Genomic DNA, 17,292 nt, shown 5'->3' with positions numbered 1-17,292 from the left:
CCATCACTGAGCAACTTAATGAGGGAGATGTTGCTCCCAGTCAAACTCATTCCATTCCTAAGACCCTCCGTGTATCCGTTTCCTATTAGCCGGGCTCTTCCAGCCGCCTTCGCGAAGTCGCACTGACCTCGGCTGTGTTCTTTGGAATGGGCCGCGGTCTTTCTTTTTCATACCCCGTAGGCCGGGGTATTTCAAAGGATCGAGGGCGGAGGAAGTCGGGGGTGTACAGCAGTTCTCTAGTGGTGCTCAGAGGGGTGTTTTGTTGTTTCACCCGAGGCGAAATAACAGAGCTCACTTCCTTTCTGGTTGAGCTCGAGAGACCACAGGCCTTCTGGACAGCACAAAGAGCTGTGAGGATGTTGGGAGATGGGCGAACACTGGCCGAAGCTTTTGCTAATGCTGTTGTTAGCCTTAGGGGTGGAGGAGTAATGGTGTGTGCCACGTCTTAGGGCCAGCTGAAGCTAATTAAACCATCAGAAAGGCCACTTCATTAATTATCTACTGAAGAGACCACTCCTTTAGGCTGTGTCTACAGGAAAATAAACTTGCTATTGTTGAAAAGAAATTTAAAACAGCAGACTGTCCTTTATTTATCTGTCCTATCTCTTCTGTACTACTACTTCTGTGATCATCCTTCTCACTGGGGGTTCATTCCAATGCCATATGAGGTGAGTTGCATTCAGCCTTCAGCAATTTCATTAGGCTGCACCTGAAATGGAACCTATGCTGTACATTCACTGGAGCATCTAGCTGTCATTTACAGATGCAATGGGGAGAACTCTTTCATTTAAAGGCAGATTTCCATCTCTGTCAAATATACTAATTATTGTTTAATTTTTAGATCTGACAATCATTTCCAAGATATTGTTTCACTGTTTTACATTGAAGAAAGGTATCATTTAGCCAATTTAGTAATATCAGTAATTAGATACTAAATTACATTGCAATGTACTGTGTCAGTTGTGAAGCATATAACAAAATAATAATGAAAACAATAATAATTATAGTAATAATAATAATAATAATATATTTTAAAAGTATTATTGTTATTATAAACCTTACATTGCCTCATATCCACATTGCCGTTGCTCACATTGGACATAACGGTGCAATGACTTTTTTCTAACAACATTTTCTTTTCAATCAGTGGTGGTGGGAAAAAAACATCATCACACAAACAACAAAATATACCCTGAAGCTCTCCATCTTTAATGAGCCGTGTGATATCCATACTGTGGCCATGAAGCATTCTGATCAAAGGTTCAGGGATCAGAGATTGAATATTACTGTTGGTAATACAGCTGGTTGTCAGGGAAGGGTAGTTTTCTGTTTCTCACTTCAGCCCTTGAAACTCATGCCCCCCTTGCTCCACGCCCAATGGGGACCGGATTCAGCTCTCCCAGGTTACCTTTGAGCAAATGCAGATGTTGTTCTTGCTCACATCCTTTTCATTGGCTGCCAGTTTCTTTGTAACTGTGCATAATTTGACTGCGGGTTAAAAAGATCACAAACAAAAGAAATGTGACTACATCTTTATACAAACAGTACTATTGCATTCATGTTATATTTGTATTCATTTATACACTCAGTGATCACTCAGTAGACCTGTACGGCAGCTTGTAAATGCAAATATTTAATCAGCCACATGTGGCAGCAACTAACTGCATAAAAGCATGCAGACATGGTCAAAAGGTTCAGTTGTTTTTCAGACCAAATGTCAGAATGGGGAAGAAATGTGATCTAAGTGACTTTGACCAAATAATGAATGTTGGTACCAGAGAGGGTGGTTTGAGTATTTCAGACACTGCTGATCACCTGGGATTTTCATGCAAAAAAGTCTAGAGTTTGCAGAGAATGGTGCGAAAAACTAAAATATCCAGTAAGCAGCAGTTCTGTGTGGATAGGTATTGAACAGCATTAGTCTTAATAAGTCCAATAAATACCTAATAAAGTGCTCACTGAGTGTATATGATAATGGATACATATTGTTTTGTCTTTTTAGCTTTTTATAATTGAATATGTGGACAAAATATGTGGAAAACCATACCACAAACACCAAAAGAGTCAAAAATCGTTCTGGGATTAGTGAGTGAGTGAGTATAGATTTTGACTTGTCATCTTGTCATTTTGCATTTCAAAATGCAGTATCATTATTATCAAATAAATAATTATACATTTAATGTAACATGATTCAACTGAGAAAGAGAAACATAGACAGTCATGGAAGTTCAATAAATTAATTATGATGGGGATGGCCCAAAATTATTGAATCAACTGTTCAGCAGGAAAGACTGAGTGATTGGGAAGATGGAGTAGCTCTCTCTCTTTTTCTGACAGCAGGACTGAAGCACATTTTGAAAAGCAGTTCTCTCCTAGTAAACAGAACATGGTGTGCCCTGTACACACTGAAACCATGGCAACAGCTGGAGCAGACAGCGACTTATCTCCGCCCACTGTGCTACATCAAGAGAATTGCGCTTGATGTGCGCGTGCACGTGTGTAAGTGAGCGTGAGTGTTTGTGTGTAATTGTGTGCGTGTGTGTGCGCCTGCAGACACAATATTAGACTGGTCTGTCAGAACACATTACAGGGATAAAAAATTCAAGTGATAGTAGAGATAACATAAACCATGTTACACAAGGAGAGGAAACTACATATTGGCAACAGAGACCACTGAATGAATATTTAAAGCAAAGGAACAATAAAACATAAAACATTCAGCTAACTTCCAAAGAAACTAACCAATAACAGATGCAACATGCAACAGGGTTATCAGTAACAGATGCAAGCAACAGATGTAAGTTGCCATGGGTCAGCTAAAACTATGTTGTCAAACGTTAGAAATGGAGCTGGCCAAGAGAGCGGGTTTCCTTTTCCTTTCCTTACCCATCTGTCTTGAGCTATTATTGCAAATGGGGGTAGATTAAGGGCAGCTGACCTCTGACATTGACGGATGAGTCAGATACACCTGTGTAAATGCAACACAAATACAAAACTGCCCTTTTCAAACCACCTATCTCAGCCTACAAGCGTGTCAAATAAGTACAAGGCAATACATCACCCAGTACTAAGGAGACAAGTCTAAACATGGCAGCTGGTGATCTATAGCCACATCGCTATGGAGGAAAACATAGCAGTGTGTGGTAGAGGTTTTGACCACAGGTTTTCGTGTAAATGTCAAGATGGTCACTGATTGTGACACAATGGTCTGTATTTCAGGGGTTCTGTAGCTTAAAGTCCTGTAGCTGCTTCCTTTTTCAGCTGCTGAAATTCTGATGATAAGAAAGTAGTCAGCTACTAAAGTAGGTTCATCAAGATAAACTTGCTTGGGTATTGCAGTGCTTATCCTTTGGAGAATTGAAACTAAGGAGCAGAACTCTACAAATCACTCAAAAAAGTCTGTTAAATATTTCATGGGCAAATTTAAAAGAATTTGTGAAGTAAAAAAAAAGAATAAATATATGAATAAATAAATACTTGCAACAATTTTCTGGACTTGTTTCAGAGTGGAAAACACTACTTTGACTGCCAGAGAGTGAGGATCTGTAATAAAGCAATCTTTTGGACAACATCTTTTGCATACCCAGACTGTTTTGGAAATTAATTTTTGCATGTATTCCAGAGACTGGTCAGGGTTTCATATCACACTACATCTCTGACCAATGTATCAACAACTGTCATTTTACCTCAATGCCATATCGAACTATAAAGCTATGTTTTGTCTGAATTGAATCACAAAATATGATATCACTGAAGTGCAAGATGTATTGCATAATATCTCTATTGCTATTCGTTTCACTATGCTTAATATGTAGAAATAAATCTCACTGGATTCATTCACTGGTGGTCAGTCACCTGGAATTATTAATGTATTTATAGTTTTAAGCTATTACTCATACTATTCTATAACCTTATTAATGTCTTTTTTATTTTAACTGTGCCTGTAGGATCTTCCTCACATTGTCTTGTTACCTTTTTGAGCTGGTCTAATTATGAGGTTCAACAGCTCAGGAATCGTTCTTTGTCTCCAAATGTGTGAGGAAGGATTATAACGATACATCATGTCTACCTTGCCCTTTTGTTCAAACATGAGCAACATATTTTTAAAATGGTGGCAGTGTTTCTTTCAAAATAAAATCCGTAAATCAGTGGTGTCTGTAGATAATAATGAATTATTCAGTTGTTCAATTAAATAAAGCAATGCAATTAAATAAAGCTTCATTCTTCAATGCACTTACAACTTTTTTTTCAGAGCACCTTTAAATCAGCACTTTTAAATCAGTATTGGCAAATTAATGGCTATAAACAATGGACTTCAATCTCATAATTGAGCTACTGGCAACAACAGCAGAGACATGCTGTTTGACTGAAAACAGCTGATCCCAGTCTGCAGTGGCAATGTTGCATTGCAGTTAAGGAGCACTGTGTGTGTGTGTGTTTGCATAGACAAAATCAATACCCCTGATACATTGTCACTCATTATCAATTGTACAAGAATGCTTGTTGGAGTTTTGAATGATTAGGAGACAATGATATGTTGAAGCAGGCTGTGCATTTTATGCAGTTTCTTTAGGTTTTTTTTTTCATTAGCATTGCGTTAACATGTCCTATAAGATCATGAGGTCTAATAGGATGTCCATGAGGTCTTATAGGACCTAAAGCACAAGACAGAGCAGGCTTTTGGGTGAGAGGGGGGTCAATAGCATTGTGCTAACACGTCCTATAAGATCATGCATGAGGTCTTATATGATGTGAAGGGCAAGACATTAGCAGGGGGTCATTAGCATTGTGCTGATCTGAGAACAGCTCTGCCCTTTTCTTCTTATTCCGTTCTATTGATCCTGCTCACAGCGCATGCAAAATCAATGGGCCGCACAGGAAGAGAAAGCGATTTAGCACAATAAATAAATAGACTAAACACAACTGTGGCCCCATTGAGCCAGGTCGCGCCATTAACCAATGCCTCGTCTGCACTCCAATAACTGATCTCAGATCTGCGGCCCAACAAGACAACGACCTTGCAGCTGGAAGACAGTAAACTTAGCGAGAGCATAAAACACTGCTACATCAGGTGGCTACCTCATTTTCACAATTGACAACCAGCCCATTATTTTAACAGAAAATAATTACTTTTATGAAGGTTTCATTTGCTGGGATACATTATCAAAATGGTCATGCATTGCCAGGAAACCAGTTACTGTCATTCCGTGTATATGTTAGTAACAGAATTAGATTGAAACCAAGAAATTAATGGAGTAGGCATTTTAGATTGGTTGGCAAACAGGCTTTTATGGAGGATTGTTCTGTGCCCATTACAGCTCTGACACAGCAACAAGGTACGATCAATGAAAGGTTTATTTTCATTTTGGCAGAATGACAGATTACATTTTGAGGATGATATTAAAATTGAGATGAGTGTGACCGACTGACCGGCACATGAATATTGATTTGGTGCACAGAATAGGATTCATGCTCAGAGAAATAACATTGGGAGGTCCAGTTAAACGCTTTCCTGTTGTGAAACCGGCAATACAGTTGGGGTGCAAAAACTTGCGCCCCTGGTTTAAATGTCTGTTACAATTAATCCGTATGTGATTGAAAGCAAACCTGAACTGGTTAAACATGAGACCTTTCCGCAAATTTTAAAGCAAGATTGCTTTTTATTTTAATTTTAACTTTCTACTGTTAAAAAGATGATTACTAAGGCCCAGACCCAGGTAACTCACACGTTACAAACTTTTTATTCTTAAGTAACTCCATGATGTCTAAAGTATCCAGCTGCAGTGGCTGTTCTGTCTGGTGTTAACAACCATGGATTCCTCTAAACAGTTGTCCAAGGATTTCAAACCATGAAGATAGTTCATTTCCACAAAGAAGGAGAAGGCTGCAAAAACTCAATGTTCCAAACTACTTCCACTGTCAGAAACATTATGAGAAAATGGAAGATAATTGGAACAGTTGAAGTCAAGGCATTTCAGACAGAATGGCCTGAGACCTGATGGGAAATCAGTGGAAACCACATATCACTGCAAAAGAGCTGCAAACAAGAGTACAACAATACAACATACTTTAAATAATAAAGACCTACACTGTAGAGTTGCCAGAAAGAACAACCTCAACACAAAAAATTATTTGGTGGAATCCATTTTTCCTTCCACTCGCACAGGAATGGCCACCACAGTCCTTTAATATTATTGAAAATCTGTGGAGAGATCTCAAACATGCTGTACATGCAAGTAGGACAAACAATTTGCTTCTTTGCCAGGAAGAATTGGAAAAGAGCTGGCTACAGGAGGCATTTACAAGCTGTTTACAAGTTGCCCGAGGAAGATGAAGTACTTACTGACAGGGTTCCCAAGTTTTGCACAGGGTTTTTTCTTTTCTTTTTTTATTATTTTGAAACTGTAAAAAATGCAAATAAAAAGTAATCTTGCTTTAAAATTGGAAAACAAATGTCAATTGTAAAAGGCGTTTTGATCAGGAGTGCCTACATTTTTGCAATACATTTTTGTATTTGGACAAAAATAAAAGAAAGATACCATCCAATGGGATAGCAAATGTCTCAGAGTGAAAACATCTTGTATTCCTCTCCACTTGCCTCACCCCAGTTGGGACAGCGCATTCATGCTTGTGCTGCAATTCTCTGTTCCCGATTCAAGAGAGCACACATCTGAAGCACGATGTCGCTGCCACTTATCTCACCTCGGTCGAAAAGTCAAGTTTATACAGAGATGAAGAAGATGCCTCAGGTGCAGGTCCAGTGGAGGTTGCTGATGCACAATGAAATAAGCTAATCTCAGCCAGCTGAAATATTTCCTCCCTGGAACATCATAACTGTGTGTCAATATGCAGGGCTGCTGGCCACAGTTAGCAATGGCACAGGCCAGACTCAAGACTGCATCCTGTGATGCCATGTTGTGGCCCTTTTCATGGGGCCACAACTTTCCTGGAGGGGCCCCTGACTGCACTATAGGGCTTGTCCGTACTAGAACACAGCATTAACACGATAACGAGGTGGGCCATCCTGCAGCCCCTCACTATTTTTACTTTTCATGACAAATATGTACAGGTATCTCTATATCTAGTATGAAAATCACATTGTCCTTCAACATGTTATAATATTGTATGTAATATATACAATGTGTCTTGTGCAGAACAAGACTTGTTCTTAAACGGAATATAAACTACAGGGCTGTAGCATGTTGTCCAAGATCTATGCAGATACACCTTGATGGAGAGCAGGCTGATGTTAGCGTTAGGGCTGATCAATTTCACTTTCTGTCTTTTGAGGCTTTCAGCAAATTTTCAAACATCCATCCATCCATCCATTATCTGAACCCGCTTATCCTGAACAGGGTCGCAGGGGGCTGGAGCCTATCCCAGCATACAATGGGCGAATGGCAGGAATACACCCTGGACAGGTCGCCAGTCCATCACAGGGCTCTCCAATCAGCCTAACCTGCATGTCTTTGGACTGTGGGAGGAAACCAGAGTACCCGGAGGAAACCCACGCAGACACGGGGAGAACATGCAAACTCCACACAGAGAGGCCCCGGCCGACGGGGATTCGAACCCAGGACCTCCTTGCTGTGAGGCGGCAGTGCTACCCACTGCACCATCCGTGCCGCCCCAAATTTTCAAACATTTCATTGAAAAAAAGAGATTTTATTTTTTGGATGAATTTCCAATTCCAATTTTGTTTTTATAGGTTAAATTAATACATGATTACAAATATGCATTAAAAACAAAACCCTTGGCTGTGAACTTGGCTTAAATAATCCATTTGGCCCATTAGCTAACTATTTTATTGCTACTGTCCCCATGCAGATGCCATCAACCAGCAAAAAGTGGTATTTTCCTTTTTTTGCTTGGTTGAATTAAGTTCTCAACCAAAGGCTTTTTGTCACAGCTAGCATGCCTAAGAATAATTCCACTGTCTGAAACGCATTTCTTCAGCCAAACCTTAAGAACAGCCCATTATCTACCATGTTGGGTCTTTACATTTCAAGTTACATCTCTTGTGTGTAATGAGCAATATCCCATATCAGCCAGGTAGATCGCAAACTACTTTCAAAAGCCTAACTACATCCTAGCTAGCTAGTTAACAAGTTGGCATTAACACTGTCACAGCGATTTTTCACATAGCTAGAGCTAGCTGGCTAGCCTAGTGAACTCACTTAGTTGGTGTTTATGACTAGCCTTATAAACTAAGAGCTAACTAGCGATTTAGCTGTAAGTTTTCTGTTTATGTATGCCGACCTAGCTGGTGTCTTTTTGGCCACCCTGGCTTTACTGTTTCTGACATGTTTTCACAAATTGAATGCTTGCCCTGCAGAAAACAACAGCTCAAGCTACATTTCGAAACAGCTGGTAGCTGGTTGACCAGTTAGACCAGCTCTATTCTCAAAATTCAAAATATTATAAAATGCTATTTTGAATGGTAGAGCCAACCAATGCAAACATATAGTGAGCAATAGAAATGCTTGTCAAGAATTATGAGCATTGCTGGAAAATATCTTTGGCAGGCAACCAAACACTTTATTTGCCCTGTTTAACACCTGTGCCCATCGTAACTCACATGAAACTCTCGCCTCAGGCCACCATTATAACATGCCAAGGGCCAGCAGGAACATGCACTGTATGAGAAATCCTTTTTCCCATCTGCAGTCCACCTTCTAATTTTAGCACAATGTCTATAGGCACTTCTCTCTTAATCACACATCTTATTTGTTGTTGTTATGAGGTTATCATCAAATATCTAGTGTGGATTATTATATTATTATATATAATTTTACAGATGTTGCAAATCACAGCATGTCATTCTATTGATGTGTGTGAGGCTTGGACACCAATAAAGTCTCATTTACAGTAAAAGAAAAGAGAAGAAAAGCCTCATTTAATCTAATCTAAGAAAAGGGTGATTCATTTTGCAGGCTGGGTGAACAGGAAGTCATTCCCCCTGAGTTTATCAGAAGCAGTGAGCTGCTACAGAGGAAAATGAGGTAAAACAAATGGGCACCTGCAATGGAAATCTCTGGAATCAAAGTATTTCATAACAGGAAGGAAGAAGCTTTTTTTAAAGAAATGGAGAGCAGGCAGTCCACACTCATTATGCTTCTCTTTTATGCTTCCACTCCTTAAAGACAAGCCAAATTAACTTTTCCCTCAATTTTGTCAATTCTTCATAACAATACTTATATGCGTTAAAGTATATATTCAATAAATCTATAAAATTGTAATACTCGTGTATTTTCAAGTTTTTTCAGTACAATTCCTGGAAAATTAGATTTTATATCATTGTGTACCATTCTCTGTTCCCCTCCAATCAATATTATTTTCATGCAGAGGTGCATGTCCTCAATCGCCTCCCCGCCATTCAAAAATCCCCCGGAAATATCTGTTTCATTCATGTCATATTGCAGAAGCTAGTGCTGCTATAACTTCTATTTCAACTTGTCCTTAAGGGTCCCTTTTTAATGTGTGGTTGAGATGTGGTTGAGACTCCGCATCTTCCTAATTCAACTTCTGACATTTTGGTGTCCCTTAGGAGTAGAGGGAGAGTGAACGACCAACAATACAAACAAAGGGTTAGAGGGGTGTGGGGAGTACAGTTTCCAGATTATTTGATCCTTTCTAAAACTTCCTTGGATCATGCTTTGCATTACATTAAGAAGCCCTACCTTCCTGGTCTTCTCCATAAGGGAAAAGGGAACACCAGGAATACTGTGGTTCCCGGAGAGCTGGGGCCTGAGTTAACAATGATGTTATAGTACTGTACGGAGACTAATTATTTTAGTCTCGTGATATGGCCACGCTCGAAATTAGCCATCAGGATTTCTGGTCCAAACACGAAACACTGTAGGAAGACCTAAACTGAAGGATGCCATGGCAAAAAGTCTACAGATGCAAATTATAACTGGGCTCATGGTGCTGGAGGAGAATTGCCTCTGGCACCCTCCCCCCGTTCCCCGGTTTCCTGCCCTCCCCTCCTTGGCTCCCACAATGGCCGGAACCGCGGCTTTTGTTCACGTTTCCAGGACCCCTTGACGATCACGCATCACACATCCCTTGTGCTCAACGCAGCTTTCCCATCATGCTTTGCAGTTTTCACAGCACTTGTGTATTATGAAGTGAGAGATTTTGACTTAATTTCTGCCACGCAGCTCACTGAAATTTTACATAAATCTTTGCAAATTGAAGACTTGTCCCAATCTACCCCTCTGCCCCCATCTAGGATAATATTCTGTATATTCATGAGATAACAATAGTTGTAAACAGAAAGTTGCCTCAATCTTGGATTGTACCATTGAGCCAGGCAGCTAAGTTGCATAATTACATTTAATTTCCAGCTGTTTACATCAAAAGTATAAGGAAGTTGCTGTCCCTGTTAAGTAAATACATTATTTTATAATGCATTGCTCTAATTTAAACCAATTAGACCAAACCTTTCAGCCTCAAAACAATGCACGGAACTAGCCCTACTGGTCCTCTGTGCTTTTTAAATTTATGAATTCATTTATTTATTTAATTTTTTGCTTGAAGTGAATCCTATTAAGCTCATAGTCCAGTCTGTTCCCCCAACATGGTCTTACGTGCTAATTAAATCAGCATCATCACACTTCACTTTGGTCCGCTGAGAGGTTTTGTCACGCAGGGACGACTGTTTTGTCCCCAGAAGCGAGCTGAGATGAAAACACTAACACTCCACTCACACAGTTTTTAAAAGAGAAAAGCACCTTAATTGCCCTAAAACTCTAGTCTCAAAAGACGAATGCGGTACCCGCATTGTTTTACCTTCTATGTTTTATTATTGTGACTCAGAGAAGCTTTTATCTGCATTCCAGTCTTATCCTGCTGCTCCATCTAAATATGTCTGTTTACTGTTTCTAGGTAGCTGTGATTTTGAAATGGGAGCTTTCAGATAGGTATTAACCTTTATCTTTTATACACAGATACACAGGCTCACCAATTGCCATGACAGAAAATGAAGACAAAATCTTGGTCCCAGAATTTGTGGGGTTAATAGGCTGTTATTACCTAAACTTTGATCTATTTTTACATAGCACATTTCAAACAGCCCTGGAAACTTTTACTCCTTGTGAGTAATGTGTAAATGTATTTTACCTCAATGACTACAAATGTCCTCCTCTTAGTCTGATAAGGGGAAATGGGGAAATGGTATTTCTGAGAGGTTTCAGAAAACCTATTCCATATGGAATGTATTTTCGAGTGTGCACTCAGCAGCATGAAAACTGAGCCGTCATTCGTGTTTCTTGACATTGCCCACCCCCCCCCACCCTCCCCAACCCCCTTCCCCAAAAAGCAGAGATGAGAAGACTCATCAGGCTGTAATTATGGGAATGTGCACTCTGGGAGATGAGTGATCTACTCCATCACTCTGCTCCGTACAACTGAGCTTGTTGCACACCTGGCCCCAATTGTGTTGGACCAATTCCAATTGGTCCAACACAATTTCCCACAATCCACCTGGGTTGGTCACAACCAGAGGTGTGTTCAAGACAGCGAACATTCACTGCAAACTATGTTTGCAGCAAACAGTTACAGTTGAACGATTTTAAATGAACATTTCATTTAGTTCACACTACCTTTTCAAATTGTTAGCTGACGTTAGCGAACAGAACAAAGTTTGAATATGTTTGCAAACGTTTGTTAACGTTACGATCTTGAATGCATCTCTGGATTCAGCCAAGAACATTTATTTCTTTATTTTAAATGTTTTTGGCTGAGCGAAAGCCAGACAAATGGGATACTCAAATGACACTGAAAAAAACTGACACTGTTTAATGAAGTTGTAACAGACTGAGAAGTAACCCTGTTCCCTTGTGCTTGACCTGGAATGTCTTAGATCTTTCCTCCGGTACATATGTGAGATTCCTCTCTGCGCTGCGGCCATGTGGAAACACTCACACACAGCATCCCAGCGGGAGTAGGATCTCCTCTTTAAAGTACCAGGTCTCTGAAAGCACAGTAAGTGGGAGGCTGTAGTGTTATTTCTGTAATCTGGGCTTGTTTCAACCCAATAACACGGGTCCTCACCGGGGTTTACGTGAGTCACTACAGTCACTGTCATTTCCTTTATTAATCAACCAATTAATCTGGGCTGAGGTGAGTCGTTTTAATTAATCAGGTATTCAGCTGTCAAAACATAATCCAATCAACTGTCAGTATCAGTATTTTTTTTCTGTTACTAAGCAGAAACCCTCATTTGCGGTTACATACCAGCAGCAACAAGAAATGCAGTAGTTCTGGTTCTGAGCCAATTGCCATTCTTGTCTTTATTGTCTTATCCAGAATTATTGGAGCCCTTTATAAATATGGAATAAAAATACTGTAGACTAAAAAACAAAATAAACTTTATTTTCCAACATGTATTTGTATGCATGTTTGGAGTCATTGACTGATCTACCTACAACCAAGTCTCGGCTTCCAAACAGAGACAACCAGATTTTCTGCCAAAATCTTCTGGGAATTTGTTGCATTCATTATGTCATTGATCTTCAATAGTCCCTCAAGCCCATTGGCAGCAAAGCATCCGCAAAACATCAATTATCAACCTCCATATCTGACAGTAGGTATATGTGCATTCTTCTTTTGCTCTTCTTCTCTCTTCTTCTCTTCAATGATAATAGGCCAAACTCCAGATGTTTGTTGGAGTGCAGTTTGTTTATTGTGCCCAGTAAGGGCTTTTTCTTCGTGCCACCCTTTCAAAGATTGTTGGTATGGAGATTGTGTTTTATGGTTCCCTTTCAGACTTGGTGACCCCAAGATATAACCAATCATTGCAATTCTTAAACTGTGATGCTTGGGTTCTTTATTGCCTCCCTCAACATCTTCCTGAACGTCCGTGGGGATAATATGCTCTTGTGTCCTCTTCCTGGAAAGTTTACAACAACTCCATATGTCTTACTTTTTTTTTGTATTGCCCTTATAGTGCTAGGTGGTATGATTAACCACTTATGTATTTCTTTGTACCCATTACCAGACATTCAATTACCATCTGTCTCTTTTGAATTAAGTTCTTTGGCTTTTCCCATGCTGATGGATGACAAGGGGATTTTGCATGAGTGTTTTTATACTCTCGTGAAAAAAGAAGTGATGTAATGACACAAAATACTGTAGTTCCTTTAGACTGAGATAAACTAAATTAAGTTTGATATTATTGACAATTTCACTTTGATTTCAAATACATGTTTTGAATGAATGCACTGTGAATATACTGAAATTAAAGTATATAGCCATGTTTGAACATAGCATATAGACTGTTATCGGTGTTGTTTATCATACTGTATGCAGCCTTTTTTCTTAGTTTTTATCAAGGGTGCCAATAACTCTGGAGCTGACTGTATATGTATATTTAAAGGGAGGCATGGCGCCTCTCACCAAGCGGTACAAAGGCTTGAACTCAGAAACTGATGCAGCTGTGGTGACTGGTACTGCAAGGAGTGATTCACTCTGCCAGTTCACATACCTCCAAGGTCAAGATGCCCAACCCTCCTCCACATGTGCACGCACACACACACACACACACACACACACACACAAGCACACAGGTGTAATATCTCACCGTGTTAGGCAGTTGGAATGTGTCAGGGGGTTTATATTGCTGTTGATGAGGGAGGAGAGTGGATAAGATATGCCATATCACGGCTTTCCAAGCATCCCTATGTTGAGTGATGCCTTAAAGGTGGTGCACAGCTATTGGGGTTGAATATTATGGGTGTGATGGAGGGCAGAGGGATGTGGGGTAGTTCAGTAAAACAGTGATTCCAGGTGACTGCTATGTGACTCTTAATGTTCTAGCGCATGGATGGGATCCTTGGTCTGGTCTTAAATCCAGACTGAGCCCGTCTTGATTGTCACCGACAGCCCTTCAGGGTGATGTATTTGTGTAATTAATTGTATTATTTTTCAGACCTTAGCCATTGCACTCGGACAACAGCTTTTGTTGCCAGTTACTATGGTGTTTAATGAAAAAGGCCAACATTGTGATAAGCCATGGTCCTTTTGTACAATATGCAAGAATAAACCCTAGCCAAATCAGTTTGTGCTTAACAACTTCAAACAAATAAATCAATCAATAAATAAATATTTACTGTCATAGAGGCATCGAAAAGTACTGTATGGTCTGTTGAAGATTAACAGACTAAAATAAAGGTAACAAATTGTTTCTCGTTTAGTCTAAAATGCTAGTGGGCAGACGGGCAGAATGAAATGGTTAATTGATGAAATCCACAGCAATGATCTGCCACCCATGTGTCCTTGCCATTTCTGATTAACTGAAAGCTTTGCCAGTTTCCTGTATGTTCCTGCCCTCTAGTGGACATTATGAGCACATGTAGTAATAAAAAGTAATTTCCTCTTAAAGGCCTATTCGGACAGAATTAGTTTTACAGGCGGAGGCAGAGTAATGTACCTCATTACCAGAGAATGTCCGTGATTTTAGTCCTGTCCGAATACACCATTTCAGTGATTTTTACAAAATTCCGGCGTCTTTCACTTCCTGTAATTTTCCCTGGAAAAACAATCCCATATAAAACTAGTCCAGTCCGAATAGGCGTAGTTTTGATTAAGTCCCCGTGTGCGATAGGAAACGTCCTTTACATTTAGTGGAGTCACCAAAGGCTTCCGTTACTAAGGTATATTTGTCATTTCAAATATTTCTTCCCAAGCGGTATGGTTGTGTATCATTGTTTTAGAACTGTTGTCGGTAGATACATTCGTCCCACACCGAAAGAAGACCCAGGTTTTCTCTCTCCTCCAATTCCGAGTTTGGATGGAGCTTGAGATGGAGCTGGAGCTTGAGAGGTGCTGCAAAGAGGAATGGGCGAATCTGCCCAAAGATAGGTGTGCCAAGCTTGTGGCATCATATTCAAAAAGACTTGAGGCTGTAATTGCTGCCAAAGGTGCATCAACAAAGTATTGAGCAAAGGCTGTGAATACTTATGTACATGTGATTTCTTAGTTTTTTATTTTTAATAAATTTGCAAAGATTTCAAAAACTTCTTTCATGTTGTCATTATGGGGTGTTGTGTGTAGAATTGTGAGGAAAAAAATGAATTTATTCCATTTTGGAATAAGGCTGTAACATAACAAAATGCGGGAAAAGTGAAGCGCTGTGAATACTTTCCGGATGCACTGTATGTACGCATAAGTTCCGGAAGCTAAGTGGCGACGACAAAGCCAGCAAGCCTGACTAACCACTCCCATCTCTATACTTTTGGAGTCCAATTACAGAAATATCTTATCCCGCCCGAATAGGTCATTTATATTATGGATGTCCTGTGATAACAATTACTTTATACACAGTGGGCCTCATTTATCAAACGAAAAAATTCTTTGGAAATGCATTTGCACAAATAATGTGGGATTTATCAAAGTTTTCGGATGTCAGTTTTTTCCTTTAGAAATTCTGAAATGATAAATATTACTCCTTGGCTATCTGCCAGTATATTATTTTTATTGAAGAATTTCAGTTGCATTTTAAGTTTTTTCAAAGCATTGAAGGGAAATTGCAAATATTCCATGCCTATTTTTGTATTCTTAGTTTTCAGCAGTTCAGCATTATGTTTGGGAATGGAACTTTGAGGCTGTGTGTTCAATTTCTAGGTAAAGGACAGATGTACCAATGAGCAAGATACTTACTTGGATTGTGTCTACTTTTGAGCTTTTCTTGACAATATTAGTGTCTAATAAGCCCATGCAGGCTGGCCATTTTTATGATGCATGAATGAAAAAAGCCAATCAATCATTCAAAATCAATTCAATACTTTTTTAATTGCTTCAGCCAATATTATTATTATTATGTAAAAGAATGTAAGTAGCTGAACAAGAGCATCTGCTAAATGTCTACAACAATGGAATGTCTGCCTGTGTAGAAACAACATACTGCTATTGGTGACCAGAGGCACCCAGTTTTAAATGTGCATAACCAAGGAAGAGCAGTCTTCAGGAACACGGAATTGGAGCAAAGGTGGTAAATAAATAAACTGGTGAGACAGTTTATTCATATAAACATGTAGTCAGGTTGTACAAGTAGTACAAGAGGCTGTCACTCGTCAGTACAGGAAGCCCTGTTTTTACTGAGGAATGTTCAGCTGCAGAAAGGCACCAGTTGGGCTTGTGCCATAGTGCAATAAAATGCACCGTTGTCTGCTGACATAGAAAATGGTTTGCTTATAAACCCTTAATTAGCCCTTTATCTGACACTGAAACCTTTTTATATACATACTAAATCAGTGCAGTGGATCATATCCTATGAGACTATTTAAAGAGGCTATGGATTTTTGGAAGCAGTGAGCTTCCTTTAAATGCATGTAATTCCTGATATGAAATTGCCACAATTCAAGTTTCCCTCAGTAACTCAAATGGTCCATCATATTTCTTCCATTGTCATTGTCATTGAGCCAAATTCCACATTTGTCAATATACTTAACCACATATACTCAGTAACACTTTACACCAAAAACAAAACCGGAATGGTGCATATTGCTCGGTGTGAAGTGCTATTAATGTTGATTGACACATTGGAATTTCGAGGGCAGGGGGTCGAACTCCGGTCCTGGAGGGCAGCAGTGTCTGCAGGTGTTTGTGGTTTTTCTTTCAATCAGCGGGCAATTAAGGCCTTTAGAACAAATTGTGTGGACTCTTTAGCCCAACGCTACTAAACTCTGCATCCTGCAGGCTGCAGTGTCTGCAGGCATTTGCTTCAACCGCGCACTACTCTACCTGTTTTCACTAATTAGCTTATTATCTGAACCAAGCAAGTTAAATAATTAGTGAAATCAGGTGGTGTAGCACACAGTAGGAGCAAATACTTGCAGATACTGTTGAGTTAAGTAGCGCCGCTTTAGCCAAACAATGGCTTAAATGAATCATTGGGGCTGAAACACCAGAAAAACCAGCAGACACTGGTTTCTATGGTTCTTTTGTACTTGCTTGTCTTGTAATGGCTTTATTTTGAAATGTTCCAGGTGGTGCAGGTGATTCAGATGCCAGAAGCACACCTGGATGCACTTTGTAATCATGTTGTATGTCCCTTGAGGCGATCGCTACTATTTAAGTCAGATGCCTCTCTTTGCAGAAGTACACTGGACAGCACTTTGGAAGCACGGTGTACAATATTTACCTTAGAGTGATTGCTGCTATTTAACTCTGGTGCTTCTTTGCCTGCAGCTGTGTAGAGAGAGGCTGTTTCAGCTTTTCTTGTTCTTGTTTTTGTCTTTGCTGTGTTGTCAGCAAAGCAAATTATGATTTGAATGTTAGTCTTCCTCT

This window comes from Conger conger, chromosome 3, assembly GCF_963514075.1.
Source record: "Conger conger chromosome 3, fConCon1.1, whole genome shotgun sequence".
Taxonomy (NCBI): domain Eukaryota; kingdom Metazoa; phylum Chordata; class Actinopteri; order Anguilliformes; family Congridae; genus Conger; species Conger conger.
The sequence above is the reverse complement of the archived record's forward strand: the minus strand, read 5'-3'. Positions refer to the sequence as shown.